Below are 14,292 nucleotides of genomic sequence, written 5' to 3'. Positions count from 1 at the left end.
AGGTATAGTATTCTACCGGTCCTATTCTACAGGGCATTACACCTTTTCAAAGAGATTTACGCAATACCGGTCCTATAGGTAATACTTCTACGACGTTGATGAAGGACAAGTTTTTTTGACGTAGATTTCTAGTTCATGATATATATGTCTTTTTTAGTGATAAACCTGTATTATAAAACCAGCGCATCTTGTTTCGCTATTCAATTATTTTTTGTATATATTCAGGTTTCAAATTAGGTTTTTCAAAGAGAGTGACTATAACTTGATTGGTGATTGGGATTTGAATAAAAGGAATAGTTTTCTTTACAATTCATATTAGTAAGAGAATTGAATTCAAAGAGAATAGTTTATTTGCGTGGATATTAGTAGAGGAAAAAATGAGTAGTGCATTTATATTCTTGGAGATTAATGATGGTACCGAAGACAGCAGTGGTTATGTATGAGTACTCAATGTGGCTGTGGAAATAATCTCTTGTTGTAGACTATACCTTGAATGGGACGCTATGTATGCTAGATATGTGATATCATTAAGCAAATTTAAGCAGGAGGAGCAGCCATGTTTTGCTGGAAAAGTGAATATTCTCCATATAGATAAACTTCGGTCAGCATTAGATGTCCGATCGAAATATATTGATGAGAACAAAATGCATCAGTGAAGATTATTATTGTAATTATGTTCAATAAAAATGCTTCTAAATCAATGGTATTTTTTTTTCTTTCTATAGTAGACTAGCGTATATTTTTTTTAGAGTACAAAAAGAAATTCTGGTTAGTCGGAAGTTCGTTGTGAGAAAGTTATGACTCTAGAAAATGGATAGATTCGAGAAAGATCGAATCATGAGGAATCTAGTTCTTATGGGAAAACCTTTAGTTCTAGATGATGATTTTCTAGAGTTGTCTATTCAAAGGAGGATATTTTCTCGGGGAATGTTTGTAGATATAACGAAAACTGATTCTCCGTCATTAGATTATTGTAAGAAGCTTCATCATTGTAATACAAATGCATTTACACAATTTATTGATATATTGATCACGAAACGGCAAAAAGATATTGTGGATATGCTTTTTAAACATTAGTTTAGAAATTTAGGACTTTTTTTCATAAGAAAGATGGTGCTCAAGGATGATTTACTCCTCTCTCTCTATCTCAGACAATTTTTGATGTTGCTAGCTCAGTTTCATTGTGGTAGTGAGAGTGTCAACACATGACAAAATGTTCCATACATGTCCACTATGTATGTACTCACTGGGCAGCTGGTCATCATGTGAGAATTGCACAATGATTGATGAGTATGATGAAAAGTGTAGATTATGCAAACCGTGTAAATTGCAGAGGATACGCTTTACAAATTAAAGGTTGTAATTCCTGTCTTGAAGAGGTGTGTGACTCTCATCCTAGAGGTTACCTATGCTCCAATTGTCATTATGATAAATGTAAGCAGTGGGAGAGTACATATCCCGGTATGATTGGAAAGAATCCTAACGGTGATTTTAGTTTATTACTACTAGATTGGTATCGTCGTGGTTTTAGATTTTTCTGGGAGGAGCAACCGCGTCAATGATTAAACTGTTGGAACAACAAGAGAATATTGTTTCTACGTCATTGTTGTGAAGACAATTGCAGTTATTATTATAAGCCCACTGATTTTTATTTGGCAGTGACGGAATCTGATTCAACACTTGAGAACACTGTTTATAAAATTACTTCAAATACGCATATTGAAACACGTGAGTTCTATAGGATGAATGAGAACAGTATTATTGACTAAACAAAGAGATATGATAAGAGTGAAGTCACACTCTACTGTAGAAAATGTGACCCTGACATTGCAGTACATCATGATCAGTACACTGTGAATTCCGATAATCTACCTGCAATAGTTGTCGTCGACAAAGATCTAGTAGTGGATGAAATCTAAAGAGTAGAAAAAGTCGTTTTTTCGTTTATATAATTTTTTTTGTATTAATAAACAATTCCACATACATCTTTAGAACATTTTATTCTTAGGGCACTAAAATCAATATTAAATACACTTGTAAGTATATTCTCCACTAGAAAGTCGTTCAATCGAGGTAAGTCAACGTAGATGTTGAGAAACTGCTTGTAGGTATAGCCACGACATCTGAACAGGAAAAAGAGTAGTGCATGAAAGCCACATGTCTTAGTCGTTAAATCCTGTACTCTTCGTTGATTTTGAATAATGGTTTTTCCCCTGCTTTCAATAAAGTTGCTGATGTGTGGCGTGTAGAATTTATATGACAGGCCAAGAGGATCGAAAAATTCAATATTCTTCTCTGTTTGAAAGATGCAGAGCCCCTGACCGGTCTTCAAAGTCGATGGACTGCTATTAACAATGATTAGGGTATTGTTAACGCTTGGAATTTTTTTAATGAAGTCCGAAGGTATGCAATAGGACTTGTACTGGGACAGGTACGGATTCATACTAAATAAATTGATTATTTGGTTTGTGTTCATGGTGCAAGGTCTAGTAGAACACTGCTGTCGGGTGTGATTTCCCAAAAGTTTGCAAATTGACTCAGTAATATGAGCGCGATACTCTCAGTCAGAGAATTGACAAATGCACATTCCAAAGGTATAGTTCTAATTCATACTTTACTCAGATCTTGTGCGACTGAAAAGTCCAAGGTAATGAATCAACGTTTTTTTTAACACATTAAATCGATTAATTCATTTTCAAATATTTGAGAGTCATGAGCTAAGGATTGAACAGTCAACCAGTACAGAATTTTATATGATTTGTTGTCAAATAATAGAGTGTACAGGGAAATACCATTCACTTTGCACACAAGGCTAGATAGATCGAAAAAATTAAAATCATGGGGGGATTCAGTCCAGGATCCAACGGCACTGCCACTCTTCACAAAGACCAATGCCAATTTTGATGGGATTTTTCCATTGATAAATGATGAATCGCTATAGCTACGAGAACCGCTGGCAATGTGACGTTGATTGGTGATTGTATGGGGAACAAGAAGTTTAATGTTGTTGCCATTGGCTCTTAGCTTTTCCACTGCCAATGCAACAGAGCTTATAACTTGTTGTTTTCGGACGTGGAGAATTGCCGATGTGATAATGAGATTTGCATCGGGTGCTGCAGGAAGTGTTTTTCTCAAAATGAAATTCGATGGGGCCATCTGTAACTTTATGTCAATCTTGACATTGGGGGGTAGCTATTGGGATATATTGAATATCTCGTGATTTAATTTTCCAACTAGATGATACTCCTGGGTCACTGCAGTAGTCAGCTCACAATCAGTATCAACACCTGTTCGATATTCATAGCCTAATGATTGTCATCTCATCTCCTTGTACGCCTTTGGCGTCTCAATCATAAATTGTGTGCAGCTAGCATACTTTGATAAATTATTGCTAGTGTTCACCATTGACTCATTGATAAATACATTAATTTGTTTGAATAGGTTGTGTAGAATAGAGTTTTTCATAGGAGAGACCATCGCCGGCATTTGGAGTTGTATTATCTGACTTTTTCTTCACCACAAAATTTAAATCAATAAATGTTGACGACAAATCTTAATTCAAAAGTGTGACCCTAGGATTCCACTTTTCAATCTAGAAGAGTTTAAGTGTCCTAAATTTGAAGGGGGTTATCACCGTCCTGAAGACGAGGTTAGGTTCTTCGCACAGTGGATACCTAAGAACATACCTGATCGTGATAAATCCATAAGACATGTTAAAAACTATTCTATATCATGGGACCATCGTTTGTGGATGTTTAAGAGTGAACTCTAAGTACTATTTTTATGTAAAAACTTGTTGTTTTTTTTTTCAAAAAAAAAACTGTTAATACGTTTAAGAAATAAATATCTTTAATCTTAAACCGTCTTTATTCTTTAGAATAGTTCTATTGTAATCAAGTAACAAACTCTTTCCTGAAGTAACCTCTTGGATACACAATGCAGAAACTTCATTTAAGAAACTATGAAAAAATTGTAAGTAAGTAACTAACAAATTCTTTGTTGAAGTCACCTCTTGGATACACAATACAGAAATTTTCATTAAAGAAATTATGAAAAAATTGTAAGTAAGTAGCAAATTCTTTCTTGAATTCACCTGCTGGATAAACAAAGACATTTCGTTCAAGAATTCATTCAAGAAATTATGAAAATATTTGTAAGTAAGTAACAAACTCTTTATTGATGTCACCTCTTTGATATACAGTACCGATATTTCATTCAATAAACTATTAAAAAATAGCAAGTAAGTAACTTTTTTTTTTCTCTTTATCACAAAAAATTTTCCCTAATCTACATGATGTATAAATTTAATTCAAGAAATTATTAAAACATTCTCAGTAAGTAACAATTTCTTTCTTGAAGTCAACTCTTGGATACACAATACGGAAATTTCATTCAAGAAATTATAAAAAAAATTGTAACTAAGTAGCAAATTCTTTCTTGAATTCACCTGTTGGATAAACAAAAAGACATTTCGTTCAAAAAATTATGACAAAATTCTAAGTAAGTAACAAACTCTTTATCGTTTTCACGAGTTAGATATACGATGTAGAAATTAAATTCAAGAAATTATGAAAAAAATTCTCAGTAAGTAACAATTTCTTTCTTGAAGTCAACTCTTGGATACGCAATACGGAAATTTCATTCAAAAAATTATGAACATATTTGTAAGTAAGAAACAAACACTTTTTTTATGTCACCTCTTGGATATACAGTACAGATACTTCATTCAAAAAATTATGAAAAAATCGCAAGTAAGTAACTTTGTTTTTCTCTTTATCAAAATCAAATTTTCACTTACCTACACGATGTAGAAATTTAATTCTAGAAATTATAAAAAAATTCTCAGTAAGTAACAATTTCTTTCTTGAAATCTACTCTTTGATACACAATACGGAAATTTCATTCAAGAAATTATGAAAAAATTGTAACTAAGTAGCAAATTATTTCTTGAATTCACCTGTTGGATAAACAAAAGACATTTCGTTCAAGAAATTATGACAAAATTCTAAGTGAGTAACAAACTCTCTATTGTTTTCACGAGTTAGATATATGATGTAGAAATTAAATTCAAGAAATTATGAAAAAATTCTCAGTCTAAGTAGCAAATTCTTTCTTGAATTCACCTGTTGAATAAGCAAAAAGACATTTTCTTCACGAAATTATTAGAAAATTCTAAGAAAGTAGCAAACTCTTTATTGTTTTCATGAGTTAGATATACGATGTAGAAATTAAATTCAAGAAATTACGAAAAAATTCTCAGGAACTAACCGTTTCTTTCTCGAAGTCAACTCTTGGATACACAATACGGAAATTTCCTTCAAAAAATTATGAAAATATTTGTAAGTAAGTAAAAAACTCTTTATTGATTTCACCTCTTGTATATACAGTACAGATACATCATTTAAGAAATTATGAAAAAATCGCAAGTAAGTAACTTTTTTTTCTCTTTATCACAAACAATTTTCACTTAGCTACACGATGTAGAAATTTAATTCAAGAAACTATGAAAAAATTCTCAGTAAGTAACAATTTCTTTGTTGAAGTCAACTCTTGGATAGACAATACGGAAATTTCATTCAAGAAATTATAAAAGTATTTGTAAGTAAGTAACAAGCTCTTCATTGATTTCACCTCTTGAATATACAGTACAGATACTTCATTCAAGAAACGTGATTAAACACGTTTTAAAACTACATGCTATTTGCATGCCTTTCCTTGGCACCTTTCCAAACGAGCGGGGATTCCCCACTGGTTCCTACACATTGCAAAAAGTGAGCAGTACGAAAACTCCACGTTTTCAGCCAGACTGGTTTTTAGACAACACCCATTTTTAGGGACCAATCAGAGACAGCGGAGGTTGCTCAATATACAATAACTTGATTGGTGATTGGTTAAACACCGCGACGGCGCATACATAGTGAGAGAGACATGCAAAGTCGACATAGCTTTATTTCATTTTTTAAGGTCAATTTAGACGAGGTTACGTTCGCGCACGTAACCTCGTCTAAATTAACCTTAAAAAATTAAATAAAGCTATGTCGACTTTGCTTGTCTCTCTCACTATGTATGCGCCGTCGTGGTGTGTAACCAATCACCAATCAAGTTATTGTATATTGAGTAACCTCCGCTGTCTCTGATTGGTCCCTAAAAATGGGTGTTGTCTAAAAACCAGTCTGGCTGAAAACGTGGAGTTTTCGTACTGCTCACTTTTTGCAATGTGTAGGAACCAGTGGAGAATCCCCGTTCGTTTGGAAAGGCGCCAAGGAAAGGCATGCAAATAGCATGTAGTTTCAAAACGTGTTTAATCACGTTTCTTGAATGAAGTATCTGTACTGTATATTCAAGAAGTGAAATCAATAAAGAGCTTGTTACTTACTTACAAATATTTTTATAATTTCTTGAATGAAATTTCCGTATTGTGTATCCAAGAGGTGACTTCAAGAAAGAAATTGTTACTTACTGAGAATTTTTCATAATTTCTTGAATTAAATTTCTACATCGTGTAGCTAAGTGAAAATTGTTTGTGATAAAGAGAAAAAAAAAGTTACTTACGTGTTATTTTTTCATAATTTCTTGAATGAAGTATCTGTACTGTATATCCAAGAGGTGAAATCAATAAAGAGTTTGTTACTTACTTACAAATATTTTCATAATTTCTTGAATGAATTCTTGAACGAAATGTCTTCGTTTATCCTGCAGGTGAATTCAATAAAGAATTTGCTGCTTACTTACAATTTTTTCATAATTTCTTTAATGAAAATTTCTGTATTGTGTATCCAAGAGGTGATTTCAAGAAAGAATTTGTTACTTACTTACTTACAATTTTTTCATAGTTTCTTAAATGAAGTTTCTGCATTGTGTATCCAAGAGGTGACTTCAGGAAAGAGTTTGTTACTTGCTTACAATAGAACTATTATAAAGAACAAGGACGGGTTAAGCTTAAAGATATTTATTGCTTAAACGTATTAACAGATTTTTTTTTTTTAAAAAAAAAAAACAACAAATGTTTACATAAAAAATAGTACTTAGAGTTCACTCTTAAACATCCACAAACGATGGTCTCATGATATAAAATAGTTTTTAACATGTCTTATGGATTTATCACGATAAGGTATGTTCTTAGGTATCCACTGTGCGAAGAACCTAACCTCGTCTTCAGGACGGTGATAACCCCTTCAAATTTAGGACACTTAAACTCTTCTAGATTGCAAAGTGGAATCCTAGGGTCACACTTTTGAATTAAGATTTGTCGTCAACATTTATTGATTTAAATTTTGTGGTGAAGAAAAAGTCAGATAATACAACTCCAAATGCCGGCGATGGTCTCTCCTATGAAAACTCTATTCTACACAACCTATTCAAACAAATTAATGTATTTATTAATGGAACATTGGTGAGCACTAGCAATAATTTATCAAATTATGCAAGCTACACACAATTTACGTTTGTGACGCCAAAGGTATGCAAATAGATTAGAAGAAAATCATTGGGCTATGAAAATCGATCTGGTGTTGATACTGACTGTGAGTTGACTACTGCAGTGATCCAGGAGTATTATCTAGTTGGAAAATTGAATCATGAGATATTCAATATATTCCAGTGGCTACCCCCCAATGTCAAGATTGGCATAAAGTTACAGATGGCCCCATCGAATTTTATTTTGAGAAAAACACTTCCTGCAGCACCCGATGCAAATGTCATTATCACATCGGCAATTTTCCACGTCCGAAAACAACAAGTTATGAGCTCTGTTGCATTGGCAGTGGAAAACCTAAGAGCCAATGGTAACAACATTAAACTTCTTGTTCCCCATACAATCACCAATCGACGTCACATTGCCGCCGGTTCTCGTAGCTATAGCGATTCATCTTTTATCAATGGAGAAATCCCATCAAAATTGGCTTTGGCCTTTGTGAAGAGTGGCAGTGCCGTTGGATCCTGGACTGAATCCCCCCATGATTTTAATTTTTTTGATCTATCTAGTCTTGTGTGCAAAGTGAATGGTATTTCCCTGTACACTATGTTATTTGACGACAATTCCTATAAAACTCTGTAAGGGTTGACTGTGCAATCCCTAGATCATGACTCTCAACTATTTGAAAATGGAATAACCGATTCAATGTGTTCAAAAAATCATGGAGTTATTGTTTTGGACTTGTCAGGCACTCAGGATATGAGTATAGTATGAACTGGGAATGTACGTTTAGAGTGCACATTTGCCAATGCTCTGACTAAGAGTATCACGCTAATATCACTGAGTCAATTTGAAACCTATTGGGAAATCACACCCGACGGCAGTGTTCTACTAGAACTTGCACCATGAATACAAACCAAATAATCAATGTATTTAGTATGAATCCGTACATGTCCCAAGACAAGTCCTATTGCATACCTTCGGAGTTCATTGAAAAAATTCCAAGCGTTAACAATACCCTAATCATTGTTAATAGCAGTCCATCGACTTTGACGACCGGTCATTGGCTATGCATCTTTCAAACAGCGAAGATTATTGAATTTTTTGATCCTCTTGGTTTATCGTATAAATTCTACACGCTATACATTAGCAACTTTATTAAAAGCAGTAGGAAAACCATTATTCAAAATCAACTAAGAGTGCAGGATTTAAAGACTAAGATATGTGGCTTTCATGCACTACTCGTTTTCATGTTCAGATGTCGTGGCTATACCTACAAGCAGTTTCTCAACATCTACGTTGACTTACCTCGATTCAACGACTTTCTAGTGGAGAATATACTTACAAGTGTATTTAATATTGATTTTAGTGCCCTAAGAATAAAATGTAAATAAGATGTACGGTAATTATTTTATTAATAAAAAGAAAATTAAATACATGATAAAATGACTTTTTTAACATTGATATTCCATTCACTTATACATCTTTGTTGGCGACAGCCAGCGTAAGCCTTGTTTTCGAATTCACCGTGCGATTATTCTGATGTACTGCAATGTCAGGGTCACATTTTCTACAGTAGAGTGTGACTTCACTCTTGTCATATCTCTTTGTATAGTCAATGATACTGTTCTTATTCATTCTATAGAATTCACGTGTTTCAATGTGCGTATTTGAAGCAATTTCATAAACAGTGTCCTCAAGTGTCGAATCACATTCCGTCACTGCCAAATAAAAATCAGTGGGCTTATAATCAAAACACCCATTGTCTTCACAACAATGACGTAGAAACTATATTCTCTTGTTGTTCCAACAGTTGAACCTTTGACCTGGTTCCTCCTCCCAGAACAATCTAAAACCACGACGATACCAATCTCGTAGCAATAAACTAAAATCACGGTTAGGATTCTTTCCAATCATAACGGGATATGTACTCTCCCACTGCTTACATTTATCATAATGACAATTGGAGCATAGGTAACCTCTAGGATGAGAGTCACACACCTCTTCAAGACAGGAATTACAACCTTTAATTTGCACAGCGTATCCTCTATGCAATTTACACGGCTTGCATAATCTACACTTTTCATCATACTCATCAATCATTATGCAATTCTCACATGATGACCAGCTGCCCTGTGAGTACATACATAGTGGACATGTATGGAACATTTTGTCATGTGTTGACACTCTCACTACCACAATGAAACTGAGCTAGCAACATCAAAAATTGTCTGAGATAGAGAGAGAGGAGTAAATCATCCTTGAGCACCATCTTTCTTATGAAAAAAAAGTCTTTAATTTCTAAACAAATTTTTAAAAGCATATCTACAATATTATTTTTCCGTGTCGTGATCAATATATCAATAAATTGTGTAAATGCATTTGGACTACAACGTAGAAGCTTCATACAATGGTCTAATGATAGAGAATTAGTTTTCATTATATCGACAAGCATTCCCCGAGAAAATATCTTCCTTTGAATAGACAACTCTAGAAAATCATCATCTAGAACTAAACGTTTGTCCATAAGAACTATAGTCATCAAGATTCAATCTTTTTCGAATACATCCATTTTTTTGAATAATAACTCTCTGCCAGAATTCTCAAGACTAGTCAGATTTTCTTTTGTACAATTGAAAAAATACGCAAGTATAATAGATAACGAAAAAAAATACCATCGATCTAGAAAAATTTGTATTGAACATAATTACAATAATAATAATAACAGATGCATTTTGTTCTCATCAATATATTTCGATAGGACATCTAATGCTGACCGAAGTTTATTTATATGGAGAATATTCACTTTTCCAGCAAAACATAGCTGCTCCTCCTGCCTAAATTTGCTTAATGATATCACATATCTAGCATGCATAGTGTCCTATTCAAGGTAAGGTCTACAACCAGCAGTTATTTCCACAGCTACATTAGGTACTCGTGCATCACTGCTGTTGTTGTCGGCTCCATCATTAATCTCCAATAATGTAAATGCACCACTCATTTTTTCCTCTACTAATATCCACGCAAATAAACTATTCTCTTTGAATTCAATTCTCTTACTAATATGAATTGTAAAGAAAACTATTCCTTTTATTCAAATCCCAATCACCAATCAAGCTATATTCACTCTCTTTGAAAAACCTAATTTGAAACCTGAATATATACAAAAAAATAATTGAATAGTGAAACAAGATGCGCTGATTTTATAATACAGGTTTATCACTAAAAAAGAAATATATATCACGAACTAGAAATCTACGTCAGAAGAACTTGTCCTTAATCAACGTCGTAGAAGTACTACCTATAGGACCGGTATTGCGTTAATCTCTTTGAAAAGGTGTAATGCCCTGTAGAATAGGACCGCTAGAATACCTACCAGAAACCTGTTTGGTACGGGGGCGTTGGCAAAATGGTACTTCTTAGTCTACTTACGTGAACAATGGGTAATTTACATGTTTTAGGGCCACTACCTATGAGGCTGTGGGGATCTTGTCGATACTTGAAGGCGTGCTAATTAGACCTTTTGGCTATTTTGAACACACAGGCTACCCCACAATTTTTATCCGATTCCAACGGGATTAAGTGGGTACCTGGAGGAAAACAATACACAGGAGGGGTGCCTGTTGCCTTCCAATCACTTTTGGTCCTTAAAATGGTACTCGAATTCTCAATTTCTGATCATATGATCCCTTTCCCAATTTCTATGACCACGCCTTTCACATAAAGTGGTTAGAAAAAATAATAATAAATGGAATATAAATAGCTCTTTAGTTTGGCAACGCCGCTAGGTTGCTTCTGATATGAATTAAAGCAAGTTAAGACCTATTCCATTTGGCATCTGAACGGTTTTAATTTTGCATTAAATTGTCTAGTCTAATTTGCTTGAACTATTGCTCCCATCTATTTTCTGCTCAATTTTTTTTTCCTTTCAAAATTTACTTGATAATCGGTAACACATCACTCACCTAAGCAAAAATTAATTGGGCTAGGAGCGAGGGAGGGGATTAAAACAGTAAAACACAGGAAGATTGTATAATTATTATCAGAAATTACGGAGGAAACAGTTAAGGTTATGATATGTTTGGGCCCCTTAAAAGGCCGTATACAGGGGGAGGGGGGTTCTACGTTTGAACCCTACCAAATTTTTGTCTGGCTCGTAAGAATATAACAAAGTGCATGTATACAAATTTTTTGTCTAACTCCCTCCATACGAAAAAATCCTGGATACGCCCTTGGCCCCTTAGTTTTTCTTTGCACATGCCGCTGCATTACTTTAGAATGTGGACGTTTCATTTACTGCGACAAAAAACTGCGCTGAATTAGGACATCAGATAAGCCTACTTCCGCTTGGACAACATGTAGGCTATATTGCCTTAAAGCTACTGGTTGTTCCGCCTAATTTCTTCTTCTTAAGATGTTAAAGAGCTCACAAACAAAAAGAAAGATAAAATAATATCTCTTTTCCTGTCTTAAAGTGTCCGCTTGAACGGGAAATATTTTAATGTCTAAGTAGTTCCGAAATTAATTCATTTATTCCCGATCATGGTTTTATAGAGACAAGAATAGTGTAAATTAATTCATAGCTTTACCTTAGTGTAGGATTTAAAGATTCAAGTTAGTTGAGGTCTTACGGTAAGTTTCACTTTTTATTCAGTTTTTAAAAGAGAGCTTAAAAGAGTGAGGCTATTGGAATAAAAAGACCAAAAGAAGGAAAAAAAAACATTTGCACTATATTTGCAGCCGACAAAAACGCATATTATATTAGATCGGACAATTTGGCGGGATTGAAATATAATATAAACGATTTGAACGTTAGTGAAACAGAATTTAAATTAAAGAAAGGATCTAAAGTGAATTTGGAATGTCAATTTGAAGGGGTTACGTGGAATAAAGTTTAAAAAATTACAGCTGATATTGCCATGTCAAATAGAATAAGCTACCTGCATCAAATGACATATGTAGGAGATATTGGAGTGAGAGGGAGGTAAGAGGTGGAGGAACCAATGGTGTCAACTCAGAAAATTAAGTCGGTCAAAAAAATTCTTCAAAACTTAGGGGGGATGGACAAAAGGGAAATTTCAAAAAATGAAAATAAAATGAGCAAATTCTTTTCGATACATTAAGCTGCCAACCATCAAATTCAGCGACAACTCGTTACGTTAAGTTCAACAAGTAATTAACTTGAAACATTTTGTAGTGTATCAAATATAGCTATTTGATGACGGGACGTGCTGTGTATATCAATTGCCGTTTAAAATGTTACATTTAAACTGGGACATTACGAAAAAGACTTGAAACATTTCTCCTATACTAAAGCATTCGTTTACGACTTTGGGAGGCATTAAGGGAGCATGGGGGGGAGACGGTTGAAATTTAAATGTAAAGAATCGGTTTGAGGGGTACAGCAGCATCCCATATAAAGTATAACTTGTGTTTTTTTAGAATTAAGGTAGCTCTTAACTTCCGTGTGATAAAAACTGATTTTTAAATTTATGTCTTTTTATTTACGATATTTAAATTATGGCATTCTGGAGAGTTTCACTCCAGAAACCCAGCTAATCCTTATATTCCTACCTTTCTTATTGGTTTTAACATTTTGACACTTAATCTCATGTTATGTTTTGTATCAATGGGATCCCGGGCAAACAAAGTAAGGAGACGGCTTTATTGTGTTCCAGTCATTTCCCACTGATAAAAACTCGTGATGTCCGTCAAAAGCGCCCTATTTTTTAAATATTTTCCAATATTTACAATATTTTATTCCAGAAGAAATCGCTATATCGTGAAAAATCACTAGATTATGAAAAAAAAACCTAGAAATTGCAAAAAAAATCCAGAAGACTTGTAAAAATCCCTAAGAATCCCCAAATACCTAAGTGAAAAAGTTTTCACCTAACAGACCTGAACAATCCCTATTTTAGGGAGAAAATCCCTAGACTGGAAAGGCTGAGTAGTAACCAAACAGCTCTGTACAATCCCCTAGGGGATGATAACCATACTCTTCTTTGGAGGCAGAGAGTTGCAGTTTGAACCCGCACTTTTGACGGTATAAAATATTATTCCGATATTTTAATACCATTGGTTTCGATTCAAGCAGCCCTTTTGATCGTAGTTTTATAGTAATATATAGAGAAGGGGGCGCGGAGCCCTTCAATTATGCAGGGCTATATCTGCTATCATCACTTTACTCAAATGACAAAAATTTGGTCACCTTTCTTCTAAAAAAATTACAATTGGCTTTTATGTCTCTAATTTTCCATTTCTTGATTCGCATAAAAAGAAAAGGTCCTTGGGATTTGGATCCTAAATCTATTTCGGATTAAATCTCTTTGTAATGCATATTCCAAAAGGCACAATGTTTTCACCTTTTTAATGCAATGCACTTATAACTGTTTTCATTTGAAGTTAGTCATATGCATAAGTCTCTATGAAATATTTTAATTTCTAATATAATTGAATAAATAAATCTTAGAACAAGTGAAAGTTAAATTGTAAATGCTATTGTATTAAAAATATTTGAAAAATATGTATTTTAAATAACAAATAACAATTATATTACAAATAATTCTTTTGTAGGCTACTTTTTAAAATATTGAAAATAAAATTAAAAATTACAGTAAAACAAACTCTAACTGATGAACTTTCAGCAATTGATATCTTTGTATATTAAATATTTAATTTAATTTTATTAGTTTTTTACAAGTTTGTTCAATACACATATAGTTTTCATTATAAACAAGAGTTTTTGCTACTGCCATGTGACAGCCTAAAGCCTACTGTGTGAGTAACGCTTTACTGAAAACGAGTGATATTACAAAAATGTTCTTTTGTACTTATTACAACATTGATAATAAACGCATAAGTTACAATGGAATAGA

At 33.6% G+C, this 14,292-nt stretch overlaps 1 protein-coding gene across 1 annotated transcript in view; it reads left to right on the top strand.

Annotated features, from left to right (window-relative positions):
* Positions 1–11,959: 11,959 nt before the first annotated feature.
* Positions 11,960–14,292, top strand: part of LOC148948510 (solute carrier organic anion transporter family member 4A1-like) — a 126,614-nt gene continuing 124,281 nt past the window's right edge. The window contains exon 1 of the mRNA XM_089093959.1: positions 11,960–12,046. The gene's annotated coding sequence lies outside the window, so the exon portion shown is untranslated. The remainder of the gene's footprint in view (positions 12,047–14,292) is intronic.

The sequence above is a fragment of the Artemia sp. Qi Xiang Cuo genome, chromosome 9 (assembly GCF_049724085.1).
Source record: "Artemia sp. Qi Xiang Cuo chromosome 9, ASM4972408v1, whole genome shotgun sequence".
In the NCBI taxonomy this organism is placed as follows: domain Eukaryota; kingdom Metazoa; phylum Arthropoda; class Branchiopoda; order Anostraca; family Artemiidae; genus Artemia; species Artemia sp. Qi Xiang Cuo.
The sequence above is the reverse complement of the archived record's forward strand: the minus strand, read 5'-3'. Positions and strand labels throughout refer to the sequence as shown.